The 12,376-nt window shown below is 46.1% G+C and overlaps 1 protein-coding gene across 1 annotated transcript in view; it reads left to right on the top strand.

Moving 5' to 3' along the window:
- CNTNAP2 (contactin associated protein 2) overlaps nucleotides 1–12,376 on the top strand; it is a 2,308,807-nt gene that overhangs the window by 2,234,100 nt on the left and 62,331 nt on the right. The gene's annotated exons all lie outside the window — the stretch shown is intronic.

The following is a 12,376-nucleotide window of genomic DNA, read 5'->3' on the forward strand; positions in this document are numbered from 1 at the left end:
GATGTTCGGGTTGGAAGTTCACCACATTCAGTCTGTTCCGGAGGGATTTCTTTCTTTTTAAATCCATATTGGAGCTGTACCACATAGACCCCGTCCCTGACCGTGTAGGTGTATTTGAAAGACTTATGTCTGGCTACTGGCTGATAGTTGAATCCTGAGCTGTGCTAAGTCACTTCAGTTGTGTCCGACTCTTTGCAAGCCTGTGGACTGAAGCCCACCAGACTCTTCTGTCCATGGGATTCTCCAGGCAGGGATACTGGAGTGGGTTGCCATGCCCTTCACCAGGGGATCTTCCCGACCCAGGGATCGAACCCTTGTCTTCCACGTCTCCTGCATTGCAGGTGGATTCTTTATCCACTGAGCCACCAGTTGAATCCTGAGGCTGCTCTAAATCCATAGTAGAACTGATAATGGCAACCATTTCTCAAAAATCGATTGTGCACCATTAACTAAGCTTAAGGATGTACTCATCTTGTCCCAGTTAACTCTCATAACATTCTTAAGGCTTGCCTAGTGTTGTCCCCACCTTACAGATCAGAAAACTGAGGCTTCAGAAAGATGAAGTTACTAACCTGGTATCACTCACCGCCTACATGGGGGGCCAGGTCTGTCTGACTCCTAAGTCCAGGGCCTTTCTGTATGGCCCTATCGCTTTAACCTACACATAATTTATATAGACTTCTTATGTTTGTGCATGCTCAGTTGCTCAGTCGTGTCCAACTCTTTGCAACCCTAATGGACTGTAGCCCACCTGGCTCCTTTGCCCATGGAATTTTCCAGGCAAGAATACTGGAGCGGGATGCCACATCCTTCTCCATGGCATCTTCCCAAGCCAGCGATAGAACCCATGTCTCTTGTGTCTCCTGCATCAGTGGGCAGATTCTTTCCCGCTAGCAGGAAGCCCACACACAGCCTTCTTAGGACAGATAAATGAGTGTGGCCATAATATTCTGTCACTAGTGAAGGGTGTGATTTAGTCGCTCAGTCGTGTCCGACTCTTTGCGACCCCATGGATTACAGCCTGCCAGGCTCCTCTGTCCATGGGATTCTCCAGGCAAGAATACTGGAGTGGGTTGCCATTTCCTCCTCCAGGGGATCTTCCCAACCCAGGAATCGAACCCAGGTCTCCTGCATTGCAGGCAGATTCTTCACCAACTGAGCTACAAGGGAAGCCCCAGTGAAGGGTATACGACAGCTTAAACAAAATGCACTGGGATTATAGGAAACCTCGGTACACTGACAGCTAATCGCTGACTCTCCCCATACTCCACTTTTGCACCAGTGTCTGACTTTCCTGGGCGAGTTTGGGACGGATGGGAAGAAGAAAGAGCAGTACCTCCAAATGCCCAGAAGAGGGCTCTTCTCCCCTCCAGGGACCTCTGTGTTCTGTCTAGCAGAACTGGAAGAAGAGCAGGGCATTGATTCAGCAGAAATTGAGTGCATCTGAAGGGGATGAGTGTTTTATGTTTTTAATCAACCAAGCCCTGAGCTATTTATGCCGAGACGTTGGGTCCCCCATGGAGAAACCTTTCCAGTGGCTCTTGAACTGTTCTGCTGCAATAGTTTATCATGTCTTTGTTGGGGCAGAAAAATGTTCCCTTCTTCCTCTCCCTAAATCAAACCCAACCCTCCATCCACCTTTCAACAGGACAATAGATGCAAGGTCTGTCCTCAATAAAAAATCAGAAATGATCATCATCTAGCTACTTTCATCACTGAAAAGCCTATATTCCTGAAAACTGGCCTCTGATTTCTGTCTGTATAATCTGAGGGAGTGAGTGAGGCTAGTCCAAAGCTAGTATGTTTCCTGTTTTTCTAATTTCCAGTATTTCCAATATTTTCTCCTTATACTTTATCCTGGAAGGGTTCTGGCTGGCCAGAAACGGTTGTGTTAACGGGAGGATTTAGGGAACAGCCTCCATCATCAACCATTCTTCCTTTTAAAATCTCCATCTCTTCTAAATTCTCCTGCACACAGAGTTCAGTCTTTATACGGCTTTTACAAATAATTGTAGTCCAAATGCATTTTTTTTTTACATCGCTAGCTAGTCCATCTTTTACTCATTGGAACTGGCGACAATTTGGGCAGGGACTAAATTACACCTCACCCCTGACCTTAACTGCAGCCAGAAGAAGACTAGTCTCTAAATAAACCGAAACCTTGGTCAATATTTTGCGATATTGGAGGAAAGCAGAACAGTGTAACCGTTAAAGTGAGCACTTTTAGAAATGAAAACTATTTCAGTTAAAATGCTTATCCTAATGTTATTCAATCACAAAAAGGAACAAAATAATGCCATTTGCAGCAGCATAGATGGACCTAGACATTGTCATAGACGCAGAAAGACAGATGGTAGTATCGCTTATGTGTGGAATCTAAAAAAAAGGTGCAAATGAACTTAATTACAAAACAGTAGAGTCACAGATACAGAAAACAAACTTATGTTTACCAGGGGATATGTAAGAGGGGGAATAAATTGGGAGATTGGGATTGACATATGCAAACTACTATATACAAAAATAGATGACTAATAAGGACCTACTATATAGCACAGGAAAATCCACTTAGTACCCTGTAATGGCCTTTATGGGAAAAGAATCTTTAAAAAAAGAGTAGATATGTGTACACCTATAACTGATTCACTTCACTATACGCCTGAAACATACAACATCGTAAATCAACTGTAGTCCAATTAAAAAAACTTTTTAATAAAAAAAAAATTTTTAATGCTAACCCTAAACCTCATTAAGGTAAACCTGCTCACAGGACCCTAGACTGAATTTCTTTACAATGGAAACGTTGGAAAACAAGAAAACATTCTCAATGGGGCAAAGGAAAATTCCATCTGGAAAAGGAGAGAATGAGAAAACCCCCTCCCCACCCACCATTCTTTCCAGCTTCAGGCCCACTGACCTCATCTCCAGTTCAGGCCTCACAGAGCAAAGAAAGGCGCGTCTCTGCAGCACAAAGTCGGCGGCGTCCCTCCAGGATTGAGCACCTGTAGGGCCCCAGTTTCCTAAGTGCCCTGTGGACCAGCCTCTACCAGAGCCTCCATCCTGCAGCCCAGGACCTGTCACTCGTCCACGAGGACCTGTGAGCTCTGCTTGTCTTTCACTGCCCTCACTTGGTAGGGAGCGCTTGGTACCCGTTCCTGGCCCAGCACTTCTCAGACTAGATCATTTCAGCATCTGCCACGCATCTCGTGTGTGTCTCAGTGTCTGGCCCGTCTGTCCATCTTCAGGACAGGAACCACGTCTTACTCCTTTCCATCTTTTCCCTCGTCCACTTCTCGTTCTCCTATTTGATTAGCTCCTGATACATGGTAGTTGCTCCCTCAATCAGTAGTTAATCAATCTAATTACAGAATTCATTTCCCCAGGTGCTTACAGATTATCACCCCAGAATGCTGAAAGTATTTGTAAACATCATCACCCAGCGGGGCTTCCCTGATGGCTCAGCGGTAAAGAATCTGCCTATGATGCAGGAGTCAAAGGCTGATCCCTGGGTTGGGAAGATCCCCTGGAGAAAGGAGTAGCAGCCCACTCCAGTATTCTTGCCTGGAAGAGCCTAGGGACAGAGGAGCCTGGTGGGCTACAGTCCATGGGGTCACAAGAATAGGACACGGCTGAGCGACTAAACCACCACCACCACCAATCACTCAATAATTGTGGAGGAACTTGGTCAGTCTGGAGAGGTGCTGAAACAGGGCAAGAAAACACCAGCTTTCCAAAAATAGCTTTTTTAAAAGTAGTTTCCACAATGCCTAGGCCAGTGAAATGATGACAGCCAAAATTCCAGGATGGGTTACTCAACAGGTGATATGTGAGGATTTAGAGAAGAATACGATTGATAAAACCCAACATGAGTTACCCCAGAATCAAGCTCTACCAAGCTAACCGTATTTCTTTTGTTCTGAGATTAATGAAAAAGAGATCCTAGAGACTAAAGATCTGTAACTCAGTGATGTTCTGTCTGAGTGGAATTGTTGCTTCTATATTAGAAACTGAGACTAGCCCGAGGGCTGTCTTAGCGGGGCCTCAGCCAATGGATGGCAAGCTAATTATACCCCTGGGAGTGCCCAGGGTGCATGGTGGCCCAGGGCAGGGCCTGTAACGCCTCGGTTTTGACATGACGTTTCTTGATTTTAGCAGGCACTGGATGCGGTATGTTTTTTCACATATTCACCCACTGTTCATTAACACGTGGGTGATGTGCCAAGCATCGTATGAGGTGCTTAGTCAGTGTCGGTGACTCAGAAGCAAATTATGAATTAGCCGAGAGCTAGGAGAACAAAACCGAGTCGGAAATTGATTGCCTGAAATTCTCTTTGGAACAAAGCAGGAAGTCCATCGATTCCTTTATTGGCGCGTGTCCTGGTCTCCGGGGTGCGCTGCACTCCCTGCTGTCTCAGAGTCCCCTGACAGGCGTCTCTGTAAAGCTGCTCGACCAGCCCAGACGGTGCTAGCTTCCTCTTTGTTGCACTTTTCATTCTTTGCAGTCATCTTGCAGATGGAATCCTGGTGATGCCCCTTGTCTCTCTCTCTTCTTAGAAGGCGATGGGAAGAGGGGGCGCGTGGAGGAAGGCGTATTTCACAGGGCCAGGCCTTTTGTTGCTTGCTGTTCAGCCTGTTTATCAGTGACAGTTGTTGCCATGCCTGTGAATCAGATTTGCCAGATGATGAAAAGTTAGGAGGGTGAGCCGATACGGTAAATAAGAAAATCAGAGTTGATTCTAGTAGCGTAATTTGAAAGTCTTTGCATGGCACGAAAGTTATAATAACTGTAAGTTATCCTCATTGATTAAGTGGCTATAAATCTGAGCCCAAACCAATAACATGAAAGTTAAATACAAGCTCGTGTGTGCATACTAAGTCACTTCATTCGTGTCCGACTCTTTGCGACCCCATAGACTGTAGCTACCAGGCTCCTCTGTCCATGGGATTTTCCAGGCACTAGTACTGGAGTGCATTGCCATTTCCTTCTCCAGCGGATCTTCCCGACCCAGGGATCGAACTCAGGTCTCCCGCATTGTAGACAGACGCAAATCTGTGGTCATGGCAAACACACAGCATCTGGGTGGCTGGGCTCTCCCTGGGCATTCTCATCCGGCATGCCATCCAGTTTGAGGAACCACATCATGAAGGTGACTTTGACAAGCCAGCAAGTGGCAGCAAAGGGTAACACCCAGAGAACAGCAGCGAGAATGGGGGCATTTAGCTGAAGGAGAGGGCACGTGGGGAGGTCACAGCCTTTAACTTGCTGTTGGGCGCTCATGTGGAGAAGGAGAGCTTGACGCATGCATTGAGGGTGAAGTTAGAACTGCTGGGTCCTGGGCGGCAGATTTCCATCTGGGGGAGGAGGATGGCTGGAGCCCAGAGCCAGCACCTGTGACCTGGGTGGGGGACCAAACTCAGTGTTGCTGGACACGCTTCCAGAGAAGCTGGACAACAGAGAGGGAGCTGTCAGAGCCGAGCCAGCTGGCTTCTGCTCCATCTGGACATCACCAGTCTGTGTTAAACCTCAGCATGTTCCTTCTGTTCCAATGGAGCCTCTTCCTGCCTGGTCTGACGTCTGATCGAAGCACTGCCGTGCGCGCCTGGCTCCCCTTCTGCGAAGGGGCTTTGGGGTCTCTGAGGCGCCTGTTCACTGAGCAAGTCCCTCCCATCCCTCTGAAGTGGCTCCCCTCTGTCTGCCACCTGCCCCTTTGGTAACTTAGTGAAGTGAAAAAGTCGCTCAGTCGTGTCTGAGTCTTTGCGGCCCCATGGACTGTACAGTCCATGGAATTCTCGAGGCCAGAATATTGGAGTGGGTAGCCTTTCCCTTCTCCAGGAAAGTAATTTAGAGTTTGACACTTTTCCGGTGTTTGAAATCCTTTGAGCGCTAACCTTCAAGCTCTGCCCAAGGGGACTCATCCTCCTGTTCACAGTGAGGCCCTGGGTCCAACCTGAACTCTGAGGATCCAGTGACTGTTTTACTTCGAAAAAGTGAAACAACAGAAAATGTAGCTTGTATATGCTTTTCTCAGGCATTCCTGTTTCTCTTTTGCCTGTGCTATGCTAAGTCACTTCCGTCATGTCCGACTCTTTTGCGACCACATGTAGCCCACCAGCCTCCTCTGTCCATGGGATTTTCCAGACAAGAATATTGGAGTGGATTGCTTTTCCTTCTCCAGAGGATCTTGGGATTGAACCCACGTCTCCTGCACTGCAGGCAGATTCTTTACCACCAGCGCCACCTGGGAAGCCCTCTCTTTTCCCTACTTCTTTAGAATGTTAATATTTTCAGAATACCTGGAAATTTGAGTTCCTTTCTTTTTAATGTGAAATGTAAGAAATTATGATAAAAACAAAAAGAATGATTACCCTTGTAGCATGTAACATTTATGATTAAAAATGCATTTTTATGAAGAAAGTCTGATTCCCAGGGAATAATTGTCTATAAAAATCCAGTAATAACCAGATGGTCACCTTTCATTTATAGGCTCCAGGCTTACAGAAAAAGGAGCCTGATAGTGTTTCCCCAGTTTTCTCCCCCAAAGATGACAAAGAGAAAAATCAACTTTCCAGGAAAGCTGTCTCCATAAGACTTTCAACAGAAAATAATGACAGCAAAACTACACACAGATGAACCCATATTATTTGGAATGTGGGTTGAAGTGGTCAGACTAGAATTAAATGCGAATTAAACACAATACATTATGTTTTCCCACCCTGGGTGCCACCTATACCAATAGCTATTTGAAAAATGTACAGGTAGCATACTTTTTTACTCCACGAATCAGTTGTTGGGTTGTTTGACACAGTCACACAAAGGAAATTAATTAGGTCTTTCCAGGTCACGTTTACATGATGTGATGATTGTAGTCTTAAATAATCCTGGGATCCTCAACATATGAAACTCAGATCAGGAGGTGGAGCTCACGACACGGGGTGACTCAGAAGAGGAAGGCAAGAAGATCGGACACAACGTGAAGAGCAACAGGAACACAAAGTCGGCAACAGAACTTGAAGCAAGTGTGTCACTCTGTCTGTTAATGGTGGGTGGTGGATGCCGCCCGGACCCCCCCTGGTAAGCCAGGCGTGCTGACCTTGGTGAAATTTTCACAGCCCAGAGCTGCTTGCCACAAATATTCTGGAGCCTTCATTCATTCAAACTCCAACCCCAACTTTTTTTTCCTACGTTACTCAGTGCATCTGTGTCTGGGTGAACTTGGGAAAATCCCTCAGTGGTGTTTTCTTGCAAAAACTCTTTGGCTGCTTAAATCTGAAATTTTTTTTTTTCAACTGCAGTTCTTTCCCTTTCCCCTCTGAGCATGTGAAGTAAGATGGTCTCTTCTCTGGCAGTGGGATCAGACAAAGAGAAAGCTCTGCTCCCAGCCACCCCCACCCACCTCATGGATTCAAGCCACTGATCTGTCCCGCGTGGGCCCCCAGCACAGGCCTGTGACATTGTTCCAGGCAGCCCAGCCCTGTGATCAGAAAACAGTGGACAGACAGCCCTCTGCGACAGCAGCCCGCTCTTTACATTTGCTGGGATAGTCGTATAATTAGTAACTCGGTATTTTCCCTAAAATAATGTATTCCCCTACCTTTGTTGTTGGTGTTCAGTCGCTCAGTCGTGCCTGACTCTCTGCGACCCCCATTGACTGCAGCATACCAGGCTTCCCTGTCCCTTTGCTTACTTCCACCTTATTAGTGGATATATTTGCAGGACACATAGAAATCATACTGAGCAATGATCCATCGTTCAGTTTAATTCTGTATCTCTTGTGATTCAAAATGAGTACCGAGAGTGTTTTCCTGTACTTACGGATTTATCTCCCTGTAAGAGAGGCAAGGCCCCAGCGGAGGAGATGACTGCAGAGTGGGTCAGAAGATCACGGGTAATAACACTGCAGGGGGTGAGAAGGACGAGCCAGCCAGGCACACGTCATTTGTTCGCACCCTCAAGGCAAAGGTACAGACTCCCTGTCTTTCAGACCCTAGCCATGCCCCATAAAACAAACAAATAATGAACCCTTACTCGTTGATGGATGATTTCATTTCAATAAGCATGAACAGCTCCAATCACACAGATACCGGGCAGGTAAACTAATATGATGTGAGATTTTTCATCTGATTCTGATCTAAATTTCTGAATGTCAGTGTAATACTTTTTAATTAGAGGCTCAAAAGAGGACTGAGAAAGTCCAACAACCCTTAACCCTGCACATTTAAGCCTCACGTCAGCACCTGGAAATAGATAGTATGTTTCATCCTCATCCATTCATCCTTCTTTTTTTAAAAATAATTTTATTTGTTTATTTATGTCTGTGCTGGGCCTTTGTTGCTGCTCAGACGCTTCTCTAGTCGTGGTGGTGGTTTTCAGTCACCAAGTCGTGTCCGACTCTGCAACCCCATGGACTGCAAGCATGCCAGGCTTCCCTGTCCTTCTCCATCTCCCAGAGTTTGCTCGAGCTCACGTCCATTGAGTCAGTGATGCCATGCAACCATCTCATCCTCTATCACCCCCTTCTCCTAGTTGTGGTGAGCAGGGCGTGTGCCGGCTTCTCATTGCAGTGGTTTCTCTTGTGGTTCACAAGGGCTCAGTATTTGTTGCACACGGGCTTAGTTGCTCCGCAGCACGTGGGATCTTCCCAGACCAGGGATTGAACCCTCGTCTCCTGCATTGGCAGGCGGGTTCTTTACCACTGAGCCACCAGGGAAGCCCCATTTGCCTCGCCCCTCTTTTACTGGTGCCTTCCAAAGAAGTGCTGGGACCCATCAGTGAGTAAAAATGCAATTCCTGCTTTCAGGGAGCTGACTTTCTGATGAAAGGCGGGGGGGGGGGGAAACAGCAAGCAAGAACTTAAAAAATACATAAATTCTTTAACTCACTGATAAACACTATGAAGAAAATGAAACCTGTAATATGATACAGTCTCATCAAGGAGGAGGTGAGATCTTTAGAAAGGACTCTCAAAGGAGGACTTGAAGGAGCCAGATCTAAGGAAAGCATGTCCAGCTAATAGGAACAGCAGGAGCAAAGGCCCTGGGGCCAGACAAGGCTGCTGGTCTCCTAAACAGAAGGAAGCCAGGTGTGGCTGACCGGGTGACCAGGAGGATAAAAGTAGAAGCTGGGGCCAGAGCAGAGGGAGCAGACAGATTATAGAGGGCCTCGTGGGCCTGGGCAGGAAACAGGGATTTTCTTGTGTATTCCATGGGAAGTTAGTGGAGGGTTTTAAAATCTCATTTGGCCACTGTGTAATGGACTGAGAGTGAGTAGAGGCAAGGAAACCAGATGGGAGGCAGCTGCAGGACTCCAAGTGAGAGAGATGGTGGCTTGAACTGGATGATAGTTCATAAAGATGGACCAAAATGGGCAGGTTCTTGCTGTATTTTTGATGGGCAGCTGACAGTACCTGCTGATGGATTCAGTTCAGGGAATGCAGAAAAAGAGAGCCTCAAACCCTTAATTCGGGTGTTGAAACTGAGGCTCAAAGAGGCTAAATAACCTTTGTTTAAGGTCCCAGACTATGCACGGGAGAACTCCAGCCCAGCGCTCTAATTCCAAAACAACTAGTCTTACTTTCCTTTCTTGCATGACAATATGAAATCTGCACAGAAAAGGGGGAGAAATGAGAATTAAGTTTTATTAACTCCTCTTGATGTGATGATTGGGCTGTAGGTAATACACAGGGTATAGTATCTGTTCAACTAGTTGGTCGATTTGTTCTCCAACAAACCTAGTCATATTCACTGGGATAAATGCGCTGCCTCTGGAAATGGACATCTGTGACCACTTCAGCTAAATTCTTTTCAGAGATTGTCTTATTTTCAAAACCAACATTTCCTAGTGACATCATAAATGATTAGCGGGGCTCTAAGCAACAGACCAAGTCCACCTCTGTAAGGGCTCTCCTCACAGTAACGTGTTCCATTGTTGTCGTTGTTGCTCAGTCCCTAAGTCCTGTTGGACTCTGCAATCTCATGGGCTGCAGCATGCCGGGCTTCCCTGTCCTTCACCATCTCCCAGAGCTTGCTCAAACTCATATATGTTGAGTCCATGATGCCATCCAACCATCTCATCCTCTCAAGACTCTTCTCCAACACCACAGTTCAAAAGCATCAATTCTTCAGTGTTCAGCTTTCTTTGTGGTCCAACTCTCACATCCATACATGACTACTGGAAAAACCTTAGCTTTGACTATATGGACATTTGTCAGCATGGTTCTGTTAAATAAGCCTTCAGTTCAGTCACTCAGTTGTGTCCGACTCTTTGCCACTCCGTAGACCGCAGCACACCAGGCCTCCCTGTCCATCACCAACTCCCAGAGTCCACTCAAACCCATGTCCATCGAGTCAGTGATGCCATCCAACAATCTCATCCTCTGTCGTCCCCTTTTCCTCCCACCTTCAATCTTTCCCAGCATCAGGGTCTTTTCAAATGAGTCAGTTCTTCACATCATTGGCCAAAGTATTGGAATTTCAGCTTCAGTCCTTCCAATGAATATTCAGGACTGATTTCCTTTAGGATGAACTGGTTGGATCTCCTTGCTGTCCAAGGGACTCTCAAGAGTCTTCTCCAACACCACAGTTCAAAAGCATCAATTCTTTAGTGCTCAGCTTTCTTTATAGTCCAACTTTCACATCCATACATGTCTACTGGAAAAACCATAGCTTTGACTAGACAGACCTTTGTTGGCAAAGTAATGTCTCTGCTTTTTAATAAGCTGTCTAGATTGGTCATAACTTTTCTTCCAAGGACCAAGTGTCTTTTTAATTTCATGGCTGCAGTCACCATCTGCAGTGAGTTTGGAACCCCCAAAATAAAGTCTGCCACTGTTTCCACTGTTTCCCCATCTATTTGCCATAAAGTGATGGGACTGAATGCCATGATCTTAGTTTTCTGCATGTTAAGTTTTAAGCCAACTTTTTCACTCTCCTCTTTCACTTTCATCAAGAGGGTCTTTAGTTCTTCAGTTTCTGCCATAAGGGTGGTGTCATCCACATATCTGAGGTTATTGATATTTCTCCCAGCAATCTTGATTCCAGCTTGCAATCAAGTCTACTAAATAAGCCTTAGTAGATAAGATGTTCTTTAAAATCTCCCTGTGAGCAGCACATGCTCTAAACTCAGACTTTTATTCTACAGCTAGCTGGCCAATAATATAGAAAGAGCCCTCTCACCTCTGAACTCTGATTGAGATGCCCCGAGACCTTTTATACTAGATCCCAGAACTGGAGGGAAAAAAAAACTGGAAATATGGATCCCAGTGCTTGTGGCTTTATCTGTTTGTTTAGTCCATCGATATGTTCTGAGTTCCTAGCACATACTGGATGTTCTTCTAGGCTTGGGAGAGCAACGTGCACGAGGGGGTCCCTTGATCCTAGGCTTTTTCCTGTGTCACAGGTGACCATGTATGGTTTGGTCTCCTCACCAGCATCTCTCTTAGAACCAGTTCCCGCCTTGACCTGTCTCCAAAGCCGCCTGCCCTGTCTCTCAAGCCATGATATCAGTTACCTTCAGAGCATAACTGGCCAGATTCCATTGGCAGATGAAAGTGACTCTGAAGGATTATAGCTCAATTTAGCTGAAATGTGGTCCCAAGATAGTTCCATTAATTGTGAATGCAAATACAAATAAAGACCTCTAGGGAGAGCCCTGGGGCGTGCTCTCAGACCCCACTGGTCAGCAGGGGTTGTTCAGGGCCATTTCCAAGTCCTTTAGTTAACACATGGTTTCTCTGAGAACCCCCACTGCATGTTGCCCTCAGAATGCTATGTGTGGTGTGGGAGAAAGTGAAACAGAAGAGACAGCCAATGAGGATTTTAGTAAAGACACTACAAATATGATTTTCCCACATCACGGCTTCGTGATTATGCAAAACTATGGCTTCTGAAATGATGCGTACACCCGGAACCTGGAAATTAAGGGCCGCCTGCTGCTCCACCCTCTATAAAGCACTCCCTTTTGTCTCTGGGGAAAAAAAAATAGAAAAAAGGCTTAAGTGGCAAAAACTCTCCTACTAATCAACATCATCTGATAAGATGTCACACACAATGCCATATTCAGTTCACTCAGTCACTCGGTCGTGTCCGACTCTTTTCGACCCCATGGACTGCAGCACACCAAGCTTCCCTGTCCATCACCAACTCCCAGAGCTTACTCAAACTCATGTCCATTGAGTCGGTGATGCCATGCAACCATCTCATCCTCTGTTGTCCCCTTCTCCTCCTGCCTTCAATCTTTCCCAGCATCAGGGTCTTTTCAAATGAGTTAGCTCTTCACATCAGGTGGCCAAAGAATTGGAGTTTCAGCTTCAGCATCAGTCCTTCCAATGAATGTTCAGGACTGATTTCCTTTAGGATTGACTGGTTTGATCTCCTTGCAGTC

Source organism: Bubalus bubalis, chromosome 8, assembly GCF_019923935.1.
Source record: "Bubalus bubalis isolate 160015118507 breed Murrah chromosome 8, NDDB_SH_1, whole genome shotgun sequence".
In the NCBI taxonomy this organism is placed as follows: domain Eukaryota; kingdom Metazoa; phylum Chordata; class Mammalia; order Artiodactyla; family Bovidae; genus Bubalus; species Bubalus bubalis.